Source organism: Euleptes europaea, chromosome 16 (assembly GCF_029931775.1).
Source record: "Euleptes europaea isolate rEulEur1 chromosome 16, rEulEur1.hap1, whole genome shotgun sequence".
Classification (NCBI taxonomy): domain Eukaryota; kingdom Metazoa; phylum Chordata; class Lepidosauria; order Squamata; family Sphaerodactylidae; genus Euleptes; species Euleptes europaea.
Window position 1 is genome coordinate 49,595,020 of NC_079327.1, and position 13,414 is coordinate 49,608,433.

Consider the following 13,414-nt stretch of genomic DNA (forward strand, 5'->3'; position numbering starts at 1 on the left):
GATATCCTCCATAACCCTGACGTAGGCCCCGTGGCCCTTCCTATGATAAAGAGCATTCTGGAAGTGATCCGTAATAACTGGGCTAAGCCTACTTCGGTCCCCTCTTCCACCAAACGAGTAAAGAATCTTTACAAGATTCGCAGGGAAGGTGGAGAATTTCTTTACCAGCATCTCCCTCCTAATTCTGTAATAGTGGAGGCTTTGCCTGGTAAATATAGGTCTGGAGCACACTCCTCCCCCCAGGATAAGGAAGGCCGTAAACTAGATACCCTTGCCAGAAAAATTTACACTTCCACTGCGGTGGGTCTCCGCATTTCCAGTTTTCTTGCCATCATGGCCAGGTATCAATACTCCCTCTGGGATCGTATATCCCCTCAAATCTCCATTCTTTCCGACGATCAACGTCCCTCGGCAGTAGCCATTCAGTCCGAAGGCATGTCCCTCGCAAGGCAACAGCTTACAGCTGCACGCCATGTGGCGGATTCCTCTGCGCCAGTCTGCTCTCCCCTATGACACTCAAGCCCATATTGAGGACCTTCCTTTTGAAGGGACATCCTTGTTCAGAGACCAAACTGATACTTTCCTGGATCACCTGAAAAAGAACAAAACAAATGCCAAATCCTTAGGGGTTGCTCCCCAAGCCCCCGATTTTAAGCGGCGTTATTTTGGCTGTCAAGCCAACCAATCTTCCCGCCCATATCGTCTCCAGGGTTCCTTCCAACAACCCTCCTTTCGCCCAGCCTTTCCCCGCCCGCAGGACAGGAAGTTCCCACCCAAACCCAGGGTCCGTAAAGGCCCCAGAGGGTCTCCCGGCCATTTCAACAAACCGAAGCAGGCATGACTAGACATGTCTGCTTGCTTTCTTGATCGCCTGTCGGTTTTCTACCACTCATGGTCTGCTATTACCACTGATGTTTGGGTTCTCAAAATAATAAATGTTGGTTACTTCATAGAATTTGATATGTTACCTCCATACAGGCCCACGGGCCGCTCCCTTTTGCCGGCCCCAGACCTACTCATACAAGAGGTTACTACTCTCCTGTCTAAGGGAGCCATTTCAGAGGTTGCACCTTCGGAACAGAATCGCGGGTTTTACTCCCGCTTTTTTCTTGTGTATAAAAAAGGGGGGAAGCACCCTATCCTGGATCTCCAGGACCTTAACCCCTTTATTAGGACCAGGAAGTTCCGTATGCTCACGCTCCCAGAAGTGCTTCCCCTCCTGGATAAACATGTGGTTCGTGGTGTTAGATCTCTGCGACGCTTATTTCCACATCGCAATTCATACTGAGTGTCGCCAATACCTAAGGTTTGAATGCAATGGAAAATGTTACCAGTACAATGTGTTGCCCTTCGGGTTGTCCACAGCCCCCAGGACATTTACGAAGTGCCTTGCAGTGGTGGTAGCCCACCTTGCTCTGAAGGGTTGCGTAATATTTCCCTACCTTGATGATTGGTAGTGGGTCCTTCACAATCGGAATTGGCCACACAGGTGGACTTAATCCTCTCAGTCCTTAACAATCTGGGTCTTTTGGTTAATTTTTCTAAGTCTAAGCTTGTACCTGCGCAAATACAAACCTTCATTGGGGCACAGTTGGATGCTGTCCAAGCCAGAGCCTTCCTCCCTGTACAGAGGGCTCGCGCCATCCAAAAAATGGTGGCTAAATTCACAAAAAAACGGTTTCAAACGGCCCGTCATATACAGAAATTGTTAGGCCTCATGTCCTCCTACTACGGCCATGGTGGAGTTTGCGAGGCTCTGTATGCGCCCGCTCCAAAACTGGTTCCTCCAGGTGTTCAGGCTCAATGTTGATCCCCAATACAGACGCCTTTCCATCCCTAGATATGTTATTTCTTCCTTGCAATGGTGGGCACACGATGCCTACATCCTGTCAGGTGTCCCCTTTCATCGCCCTTCTCTTCAGAGGTACCTGTTCACAGACGCTTCCCTGTCAGGCTGGGGAACTCATTGTGGTGACCTTACGGCCCGGGGTACTTGGTCTTCCCTAGAATCCCGGTTGCACAACAATTTGTTGGAGCTGCGTGCTATCCGTCGTGCTCTGTCTTCATTCACAAGGCACCTGGACGGACAGCACATTCAGATTGCCACAGATAGCTCCACCGCCCAGTTCTATATAAACAAGCAGGGCGGCACAGGGTCCGCTTTGCTCTCCAAGGAAGCCAGCGACATCTGGGAATGGGCCATAGCTCACCACGCTACTCTCATAGCGATTCACATTGCGGGCAAGAGCAATACACTAGCAGACGCTCTAAGTCGCCTTCCCAATCAATTGCACAAGCTCACCCTGAGCAGCAATTGTCTCCACCAAATATTCTGCCATTGGGGTTATCCGCAAATAGACCTTTTTGCCACACACCTCAACTCAGTGTGTCCCAGGTTCTATTCGAGGGCAGGAGCCAGCCCGGGCTCAATGGGAGATGCCTTTCAGGCACTTTGGAACGGGGCTCTGTTTTATCTCTTTCCCCCATTCCCTCTACTTCACAAGGCCCTAGCCAAGGTGAACCACGACAAGACAGATGCCATCATTGTCACTCCGTTTTGGCCCAGGAGGTTGTGGTTCGCAGTGCTCATGTCACTTGCACAAGGGAATTACATTCTTCTTCCGAGGAATCCCTCCCACTCCCCCCCGGACCTGCAGCTTGCGGCCTGGAGGGTGCTACCCCTGGGCAGTGGTCCGACAGGGTAGCTAAGGTTCTGCTGCATTCGTTAAAGTCTTCCACACGGCGGTCCTACGACGCTAAATGGAGACTGTTTTCTGATTGGTGAAATATTTTTAACCTTAACGCAATCAATTGCCCACTGTCTGTTGTGTTTGATTACCTTCTAACCCTCAAAGATGATGGCTTATCTAATTCTTCCATTAAAGTTTATTTAGCCGCAATATTGGCTTTTCATCCGGATATTGACTCCTTCTCAGTTTTTTCTCATCCCCTTTCCAAAACATTTTTGAAGGGTCTCAATAACTTGTACCTCCTGTCACTCCACCAGTTCACCAGTGGAGTCTCTCCTTAGTCCTTTCACAACTCATGAGACCTCCGTTTGAGCCATTAGCTACTTGCGAATTGGCCTTACTATCATTCAAGGTGGCCTTTTTAGTCACCATTACCTCGGGAAGGAGGGTGAGCGACATGTCAGCACTGTCACATTCCCCTCCTTATACTAAGTTCCACTCGGATAGGGTAGTATTGAAGCCTAAGATTTCCTTTTTACCTAAGGTTGTTTCAGCCTTCCACCTTACACAGGACATTGCCTTCCCATTTTTTCCCCTCACCCATCCTCTAATGCTGATAGAGCATTACATTCCCTCGATGTCCGGAGAGCCCTTCTTTTTTACATTAAAAGGTCTCAGAACTTCTGTAAAGATGACAACCTTTTTGTTTGCTTTGGCGGACACCGCAAGGGTTGTCATGCTTCTCCTCAGACCCTCTCGAGGTGGATCACGTCAACCATCAAAATGGCATATGAGTTTGCTCACCAGGAGTGCCCTCCTATGATCAAAGCGCATTCTACCAGATCGTATGCGGCTTCCATCGCCTTTTCCTCTAAGATAGTTCTCCGGGACATCTGTAAGGCTGCTACCTGGTCCACGCCCTCTACGTTTATGAAACACTACGCTATGGATGTGGACTCAGCAAGAGATGCAGCCGTGGGACGTGCCGTACTGCAGTCTTTATTTCGGTGACTGTCCCACACCCACCGTCCTGGTAAGCGAGCTCGCTACTCTCCCAATGTGGGACTGCATAGAAGCCACGCAGATGAAAAACAGAGTTTCACTTACCTGTAACTGTTGTTCATCTGGTGGATCTTCTATGCAGGCACACATCCCTCCCTCCTTCCCCGCTGTGGGACCTCTCCGCTAGACCAGTGATTGGTTCCGTGGCGGCAGGTTGGAGAACTGGAGGGAAGAGTGCTCCCTCCCCCTTGGATCATGTGACCGTGGGCGGGGAGATTGCATGCCCCAAGGGGAGGGGGAGCACTCTCTTTTAGATTTTGCTAGAAGCTGACAAATCTTATCCGTGGCTGGCCTGCGCCTGCGCAGTCCCAATGTGTGCCTGCATAGAAGATCCACCAGATGAACAACAGTTATAGGTAAGTGAAACTCTGTTTTTATCCATCAGGGCAAGCAAGGTGGTTTGCATTCTATTGCCTAAAATTGGGATTGAAGAGTGTTATGATCAGTCATCCAGGAACTACTGGATTTGTTCTTCCATGATAAATAAAAGACTTAGAGGCAGGCAGTAGGGAGAGGGGAGATACATAGCTGTACTTGACTGAAGCATATGGCATTTCAACTGAAAGGATGGATGGAATCCTTAGTGGAACCACAGAACTTCTTTTCAAACAAATCAAAAAAGAGAAAAAATGGCCATTCCATTGAAGCTGGTCATTATCAACTTCATGTATTTCTAGCAATTAGGATAACTTAGCTCCACCTTGAATTAGATCTACAGAGCAGTCTATATGCCACTGTGAGGCTTCCATTCTATTCTACTCCCTACCACAGCCAGCCTGATTTGCCACTATTGGTGTTTTGGCAAAAGCATCCCACTTGTGGGGAAAACATAAAGTGCAGTAGTAGCATTGGGATGTGGCTGCCAGTCCCGTCAGAGGAGTCTACATGCTGTCTTTGTCAGCATATGTAGCTTAGTACGCACCCTTCAAAAGTGAACACAGCAGAGTCCAGCACAGTTTAAATTAGTGCTCTTTATTTTGTACAGTGCTTCAAAGTGCTTCGCCAGTATCCTTCTCCTTACAACCCCCACGTATATACAAGTATCATACACATATATACAATTCTGGCCCAGTCTATCAGCCAATCAGCTGATAGCTGCCCAGTGCCCAGGTAAAACCTGCTCAGTCCAGTTTTCCTGCCTAGTCATTCCTAGTCAGCACATGTCATGTGATCCCAGCTGTCACCTAGCTGTCACATAGATTACTGCAATCTGGTTACTGTCAGCAGTCTTAAATGTCAACAGTCTTCACTGCCATTGTCTTGCTGGAGCTGCGTGATGAGCGTTGAATCTTTGTAGGAGTCCTCATTGAGGATGTCCCGTTCACCAGTGGCATTATCAAGTGTTGTTTTGCCCAGGTGGCACAACTGCACAGGAGTGATCTGAATCTTACTGTAGAAAAACGGGTAGTTAAGCGCCAAGCCAGGTAGGGCGAGTTGGCTGCATGTGTTCGTTGCTAATCTCATGAGCTTTGCTGTGTGCCTTCTTGGAGGATTCTACAACAGTTGTCCTTTTGTCTCCAGTGGGAAATTCAGCCAGGTAGTGGTAATAGTCATCTTCAGGTAGAAGACCTTGCTCTCATACTGGGACTTGCTACAGTTCTAGTTGTCTAAGAGGCTCAGCACATCCTGGCACACAGGCTTCCAGTTCCTTTTCAGTCCTCTCACAATAAGCATAGACCATCTCAATCTTTTTCTCATTGCCATCAGCAAAAGTTTTCTGCTTAATGCTTCTAATTACTCATCAAGAAGAGCACTGCACCTCAACTACATTCTTTCATGCTACCAACAACAGGTTCCTCTCTTCATTGGACAGTGGCTTATTCAGGTCTGTCACATTCTTCACGGTGGCTGCCATGTTGTATCTCTCAGCTTGCTTGGCCAGCCACGCTTTCTGCACCAGCTGCTCGCAGTCTGCTATCTTCTTTGCTTACAGGGGGTGATGGGGTTGCTTCCCCCCATTCTTTTTTCTCATGCTGAAGAAAAATGAGAGGAAAGGAAAGGTTAAGCAAAGGCATGATGTGAGACAGGCAATTGGCAGGGGCTGGCTAGCACAGGAGGTGGTGGTTTAATGGCTGATGTTCCCTGAATACAAGACTCATATATCACTCTCTTTCTGTCTTTCCGCCTGCCCTCACACTTGCACTGTCGCTGCTGTAATGATGGCGGTACTCCCTGCCTAAAGTGGTAGCTATGCCCAGATGGAGGGTGCAGGCCGATTTGTTCTTCTATCACATCTCAATTACTTTTCCCAGGAAGGGCCAATTGGAGATTGGCCTGTATTTGGCAGGAAGCCCTCTGTCCTATGATGGATTCTTTAACTATGGATGCACTTCTACCTCTTTCAATGTTTTTTTTTTGTGGGTGGAGGAACCTCAGCCCAGGCAGGTGTTAATCTTTATAAGGAATTCCTTTTCCTGACAAGGTTTTAGCAGCCAGGCTGAGTAGGCATCTAAGCTATGTGTGATGGCCTTCACAAGATCCAGAACATCGATTGGGGCACTAGGCTGAAAGAATATAATAAAAAAGATCAGAAACCTCTACTACTTGATTTATTCCTAACCTGGCTTTCCAAGTCAGATTTGAGCTGATTTTTTCAGCAAAGAATCCTGAAGACTGCACAGTTAGTCTCCAAACCTCTGTCACATTAAGATTCTGACCTTGGAGTTGTTAATGGCTGAGTGACGCTAAATAATTTTGTAGGGCATGACTCAGCTGATGTATTAACAGCGGAGAAGTAGGGTTCTGTTCTTCCATTCAAAAGCGTATCTGTTTCAACCCTTTTTATCTTGTAACAAGATTACGGTGAATGAGCACAAATTAATAACAGAACAGATATAATTTAGCTATATCTCAGGCTGAATAAACTATAGTGCTGTATTCACTGAACATATAATCTGAAAATAGTGGTGTGGTAATTGTGTAGGTTTTTCACTAGATGGCGATACAGATCTTGTCTTCATTAAAAAATTAAGATACTTCTAGTCCTCAAATGTTGGTCCATGTTGCATCTAGTTTGGTCTCCAAAGGATTACAGACTCTTGTGTTGTGGTGGGGTTAGAAAAATTAACGGAGAGAATTTTAACCGCTGTAATTCATATCTAACAATGTTAGATAAGGTTTCCCTAAAGTTATTATTAAGTGAACAGTTCTTCTCTTTAGCTTTTTCTTCTTACTCTGGAATACCACAATCAGCTAATAGTTACAATTAGAAAAATAGTGTAAAAAAAGAAATAGTTAACAGCAGTTTAAAAGCAAAGGACACCTTTAAAAGCAACAAGCTATTTCTTCTAGGCCTGGGTTCAATCTTATAGAAGTCATCCTAGGACTTGTGCCACTGCTGACTATTGGATTGCTGTTCGGAGATGCCTGGTGTTAGAGCAAGTGGCCTATAGGATAAGCTTTGCTAAGCTGCTTGAGTTGCCTCTGATTACTTCAAGGATAGGAGGATAGCAGCTCTCACTCCTCCACTTGCTTATACAGTGAAATAAATTAGGGTGTTCCCTACATGGTGGCATTTTTTGCATTATGAAATGTTTCATATTGGTCAAATAAATACAATACATTAACAAAAATTGGTTGGTTGGCTAGATCATTATGCCAACTGTATTCCCGGGACTTTTTTTTGTTTTGTTTTTGTTCTAAGATTAAGCAGAAGATATTCAGGGTATAGATATAATATAAGGAGGTGTCATTGCCCTGCCTAGCACATTTTTTTAAAACAGAAACTTGATTTGGTTAGGTCTCAGTATCCAGTATTGGTAGAATGGAGGGATATACACTATATAGATACTAATTTAACATTTAACTTTATGAAGTGAGGAAATGGAATAGGATGAATGAGGTGAAAGGACAATGCAGCATCAGGTGGTTTTTCTTAGAGCACTCAGGAACGATTCTCTCTAGGAGAAATCAGGTGCTGGGCCTGATCAGCTGTTAAAAGTCCAATTGGAGAAAATTTATTTATTTTACTAATAAGGTGGATTACACAGAGTAAGTCGATACAATTGACAAGATGAGACAGCCAATAAAGAATGGAATAGGATTTGGATTACAGAAATCTGAACAGACCTGAAACAAAGCATAAGCATTAACATTATGTGTTAAATGATGCAGAAATTACATAGTAAGATCCTACTTACAGCAACAGAACTATACACAATGCTCTACTCCACAGTCCCAAACCCTTCACCCGAGCATCTTTCTGAACCATTTTGTTACAGTACAGCCCTATTACTTGTATAAAAAAGCCCTCCTGAATAATTCAGTTTTGTATAGTTCGTGGAGAGCCAGGAGTGTGGGAGCCTTCCTAATCTCCTCAGGCAGACCTGTTGAAGGCTACAACAGGAAATACATATGTACAGTTGTTGATTTTGCCCATTTACAGAGTGGAGCCTGCATAAGGCCCTCCTCAGCTGTCATGGTAGAGCATAGGGGGAGAGGTGGTCTTATGGATGTGAGAGACCAAGGCCATGAAGGGCTTTGTATGTGGTAGCCAATACTTTGAATTGAACCCCGTAACTGGTAGGCAGCCAATGGAGTGTCTGCAGAATGGGAGTGATATGCACGGTATGCCTAACTCATGGTAATAATCAAGTTGCATTGTTTTGCACCAACTGGAGTCTCTTGACTTGACTTTGAAGGGAAGACGTATGTAAAGGGCATTACAGTAGTTAGTTTTGATGTTACCGTGATGTGGATACTAGTGGCCAGACAGGCTGTGTCAAAGTAGGGGACCATCTCTGGGCTAGACTGAGTAGGAAGGAAGCATTTTCTGCAGCATTATTAACTAGCTTCTTAAGCAGTAATGTTGGATCCAGTACAACCCCTAGGCTCTTAATTAAGTCAGCAAGGGTCAGCTGAACCCCACTGAAAGTGGGAGCACAATGTCCTTCAAGATCTTCAACTTCCCAACTCGCATTACCTTTGTCTTTCCAGAGCTTAGTTTCAATTTGTTCACTCTTAGCCATTTAACCACGGAAGCTAGGCAGCGATTCAGGACCTATACCACCATACTAGAAGATTTGGATAAGGTGATCTTGAGCATAGTATTGTCAGCATACTTATGGCAGTCAATCCCAAAGGTTGAAAAGCATGGGGAGGATAGGATATTGCCTTGTGGGACCCCACAGGTTAGCTCCCACACTGATGATAATTGGTCTCCAAAGGCAACGTTTTGAGTCTGATCTGTTTAGTTCTAACTGCAGAAACTGGGGAAAAGTATCTGTAAATCTGTACTTGGCCTTGGAGTACTAATTTAAAAAATGTGCTCAATAGGGAGGATTTTTCTGTAAAGCAGAGAGAAACCCCAGGTTTGTTGAAAAATGTCAATCTTTAAACAATTATACTAAAAAATACCAAATCATAGAAACACTTCCTACAACTTTAAGAATTCCAACCAGGATTTTGTGAGACTATATGGTAAAATTTCAGTGGCCTTTAGGCAAGTTGCTAGGCAATCCTAAATGACATTGCCAAAGCCTCCATGCTTTGGTTAGTGTCAGCCATCTAGCTGTGCAGAGAAAGACTCTAAAAAGGTAAAAGATGAGAAGGAAGGAGGCAGGGAAGGAAAGAGAGGCTTTGGGTGGTTGTCAGGGAGAGGAATAAGAGATAGTGTGGGAAGGCAGAATGAGATCCCACATATGACTCATAGTGAGCCCCCCTCCTTGTAACCCCATAATGCCCAGTTGGGGCAAAACAGGTATTTCCTGTGAACTAGCAAGAATTTTGAGTGGGTGGCGGAATGTCTCTTGGATTCTACAGCTGACTGTTGCTGACTCAGTTAAAAGCCTTGGGGTATTCTAGTTCCTCTGTTATTGCTGGAGAAGCAAGTTAATACAGCTGCAAAACATTCTTCTGGCTTCGTTTATCCTGGAAGTTGGTCCCTTAACTTAGCTAATGTTGCCACATAGACCTATGCTGTAGTTACCTCAAGGCTAGGCTGCTGTTATACACTCTTCATGTGCCTGTCCTTAAAGTCAACTTGGAAACTCCAGTTACTACAGAATGCTGCAGCCTGGTTACTATCAGGACATTGGTGGAACATTCACATCACACCTGTTGTGCAGTCACTCCACTGGTTACCGTTACTGGGCCCAATTCAAGGTTCTATCACCTACAGAGTCCTTTATGCTTCTACTGCATTGTTTTCTACATTTGTAATCTGTCTTGAGTCCCAGTGAGAAAGGCAGTCTATAAATGAAATAAGTAAGATATACAAGATAAAGCTGTGTATGTTGAAGTTAAAGAAGCAACCTTTAGGTAAAATGAGATTTGGTTTTAGCTTCTCTGCAAAGTACAATTGCTTCTAGTGATGACATGTCCTAACATTTTCTCTAAAAATGTGAACTGTACCAGTTGTTAAAAGCATCTTATATATACTGTTGGTTGATTAACTTTTCCTCCCTTCAGGAGTCTACTGGCAGTAAATTCTACTACTGTATTGTGTTCAAAAAAGTATGAAGTGATTTAAAATGTAATTCTTCCTGTTTAATGAAAATTCAGATAATACCCTTCTAGCAATATAAAACCTTTGAAAATTGAGTATAGTTCAAATTTTCTGTAGAGTGCATAATACAGTGTATGAAAAGTATTAAAATCTGACATTGGAAAAATTGAAGATCCATAATCCCACAGATGAGGTATTGCACAACCAAACTTTTGGCTGTCTTATTAATGGTTGTTGTATAAATCTCCCTAAATTCAGTTTGAAAGGGCACATTACAATTATAATCAAGAACAGCGTTTGAAAATTCAAATGAAAGGTTAATACATTTTGTATTATATACATTTTGTTCAGATCTAGGGTGAGGGTGGTGATATCCAGCCTTCCAACCACTAGGTCATACTACTCACTTAATCTTTCCCCTCACTTTTGTACTTAATTTCTTTTCTACACATAGTATGAGTAAACTTTGATAATTAAAAACTGCAGTCTGCAATTCTGTGCATGCTTACATGAGAACAAAATCGTTTGGGCTTAGTTACTTCCAAATAAACAAGTATATTACGACTCCAGTAAGTCAAAAAGAGGCTGAGGGGAGGGAGGATCTTTTCTGACAGTGCAATCCTATGTAGAGTTACTTGAGACTGAGCATGTTTAGTGGACTTCTACTGGAGCTAGTCTGCATAAGAATGCATTTTTAAGGATCCTGTATCTTCTCGCAGTGTCCTAACCAAAGATATTTGCTTTAAAAAAATTGCAGATTGTGTATATTTGTGTACACTGGCCCTGCTTTTATATTTGTTTAAAGAAATTTGCGTGTTATAAGCAGATGATGAACTATTTTTTTTTATTATAGCACCATAAACACATGTGGTACATTGCAGTGTAAAAGATAGAAGAAAGGCTTAGTGGGACAGAGAGTGAGTAGATGGAAAGCTGGAATGAACAGACATGCATTCACAAAACAGTCCTAAAAATCTGAGGAAGACCATGGTCCTATGAATATTTAGAATTTTATATTAACTGTCTTTGCTTCAAACTTGGGCTCCTTTTCAGGGTCTTATTGGATTTCAACAACTGATGCCAAATATTATATTACAATAAAGGATGAACAACACCTTCAGTAATATAGGGTCTTGAATAAAAACAAAATGAGTCCATGAAAGAGAGTTGTGAATTCAGGGTGAACATGAGAGGAACTTAAAATACTAAATAACAGCGCAGTATGCAAGCTTTCAAGCCCTTCAGAACTCTAATCAGGCTGGATATTAAAAAGCAAATAGAAAAGGGGGGATCTCTCAGGCCCCTTGTAGAATGCTATGCTTATTTTTACTTTATGGGGCATGGTGTACTAGGTTTCTTTCTTGCCAAGCTGGGGACAATTTTTAAAAGGTCTGTTTCCTCCTGTTGGAAATATAAATGCTGATAACTGATTAAATGTCTAAATGCCTTACCTGACATCAGAAGGAATACACAGATCACCTCTAAAAGGACTTTATTGTCTCTGCATTTTGGCTTTATTATTCGTCTTTGTTATTCATTTAATTCATTTTATCCCACATTTCCTCCAAAGAGCTCAGTTGGCATATATATTTCTCCCTTCCCCAATGTTATCCGCATAACAAACCTGCAAAGGAGGTTAGGCTGAGAGAGGGTGGCTGGTGTAAGGACACACAATGATGTTCATGACATGAGAGTTTGAACCAAGATCTCCTATGTCCAGTCGAACATGATTTTTCCATTTTTCTTCTTCCTCTCTTATACTCACACATTTTCTCCTTCCATGCTGCACTCCATCATTGTGTCTACACTTGGCACTCTGTTTACTTTGCCCAGTGCACTCTACCTTTTAAGCAGGGCTGCAACACTAGGCTTTTGATGATCAAGAGCTAATTGATCAGGCAGCTCTAGCCCTATCTCCTAAGGCTAAACATGCTGTTTCACACTAATATGCCAGAGCTGATCTCTTCGCTTCTGCCAGCTGCTGGTAGAATGTTAGGGTCTCAAGCAGGTCCCAGAAGGCATTTTCAGGGGGCAATTGCAACCTAGTGACTTGGATAAATCCAGCATTAAAGATATTATTTTCTTCCTGCTGTTTAGCATATGCAGTTAAACTTGATTGAAAAGACATTTTCTTAAAAGATTCATATAGGCTTTACAATCAAGTATATGGAACTTGCAACTTTGCCACCTAGAATATTAAAATATGCTTATGGTATACACTTTAATCACAGCCTTCAAGTCTTAATTTAGGAGAGGATAGATACAGTTAAACAGATGTGAGACAGTTCTTGTATATATGGTAGAGTTGGAAAAAGTATAATCTTTTCTGGCTGCCAAATGTTTGTCAAAACCTTGGTACAAGATCTTACATTTCTAACCCTATTCAAAAGCCATACATTTCATTAAACATAATCTGAACTCTGATTGGACTGATAAACACTTGACTACTTTCTCCTTAACTTTTATAGATTTTTTTTGCTACGATAAAAGCCCCTTTTGCCCAAGTAGCAGTATTGTGAAGCAGTCAATGTTGTCAGTGAGTCATTCTGACAGAGTAGTAATTTAGAAACTGCTATTCTTTCATTGATAAGGGTTTAAAGGGAAATGGTAGTTATTTAAATACTACTCTACTCTCTAGTAGGAAGATTGCAAGATTTGTATTGGGTCTGATAAACTCTGAATGCCTTTTCTATTATTCCTGTTTCTTATTCACTCTTCTAGCTTGTGTGCCTTTTTGTATTGTTGTGGTTAAAGCCATCTCCTGCACTTGGATTTAACCAAACAAGTTCAAACAATATTTTTTAGAAGTAAATATTTGTTGCACTAGGACCGTGTTGGTGAACCCATGGCACGCGTGCCGGATTGGGCACTCAGAGCCCTCTCTGTGGGGACGCGTGGGGAGCCGTCGCCTCTGCCTAGGGTTGTGCTGTGTTGTCACGGTGAGGGCACTGAGGGCGGTGCTCCTCCCCATGCCCACGCTCTCCATGCCTGTGCTGGCGCCCTCCCTCTCCTTGCACCCTGGGCAAGCCCCTCCCTCTCAGCTGAGCTGCGGCTCAGCTGAGTTTGTCGGCGCCGCTTGCCTCTCCGGCTCTGCCCCGCCCGCCCCACTCTGCTGCTCTCCCCACCAGCGCCTCCAGGGCCAGGCTGAGTGCAGGGCCCACGCGCGGCCAGGCCCAGGGGTAGCTCAGGTTGTGCTTGGGCAGGACCGCCAGCAGAG

The 13,414-nt window shown here is 43.8% G+C and overlaps 1 protein-coding gene and 1 pseudogene across 1 annotated transcript in view; one reads left to right on the forward strand and one right to left on the reverse strand.

Annotated features, from left to right (window-relative positions):
• The window catches only part of POLA1 (DNA polymerase alpha 1, catalytic subunit), a 413,999-nt gene that overhangs the window by 90,815 nt on the left and 309,770 nt on the right, over positions 1–13,414 (forward strand). The window lies entirely within an intron of this gene.
• On the reverse strand, positions 4,989–5,664 carry LOC130488434 (14-3-3 protein gamma-like; annotated as a pseudogene).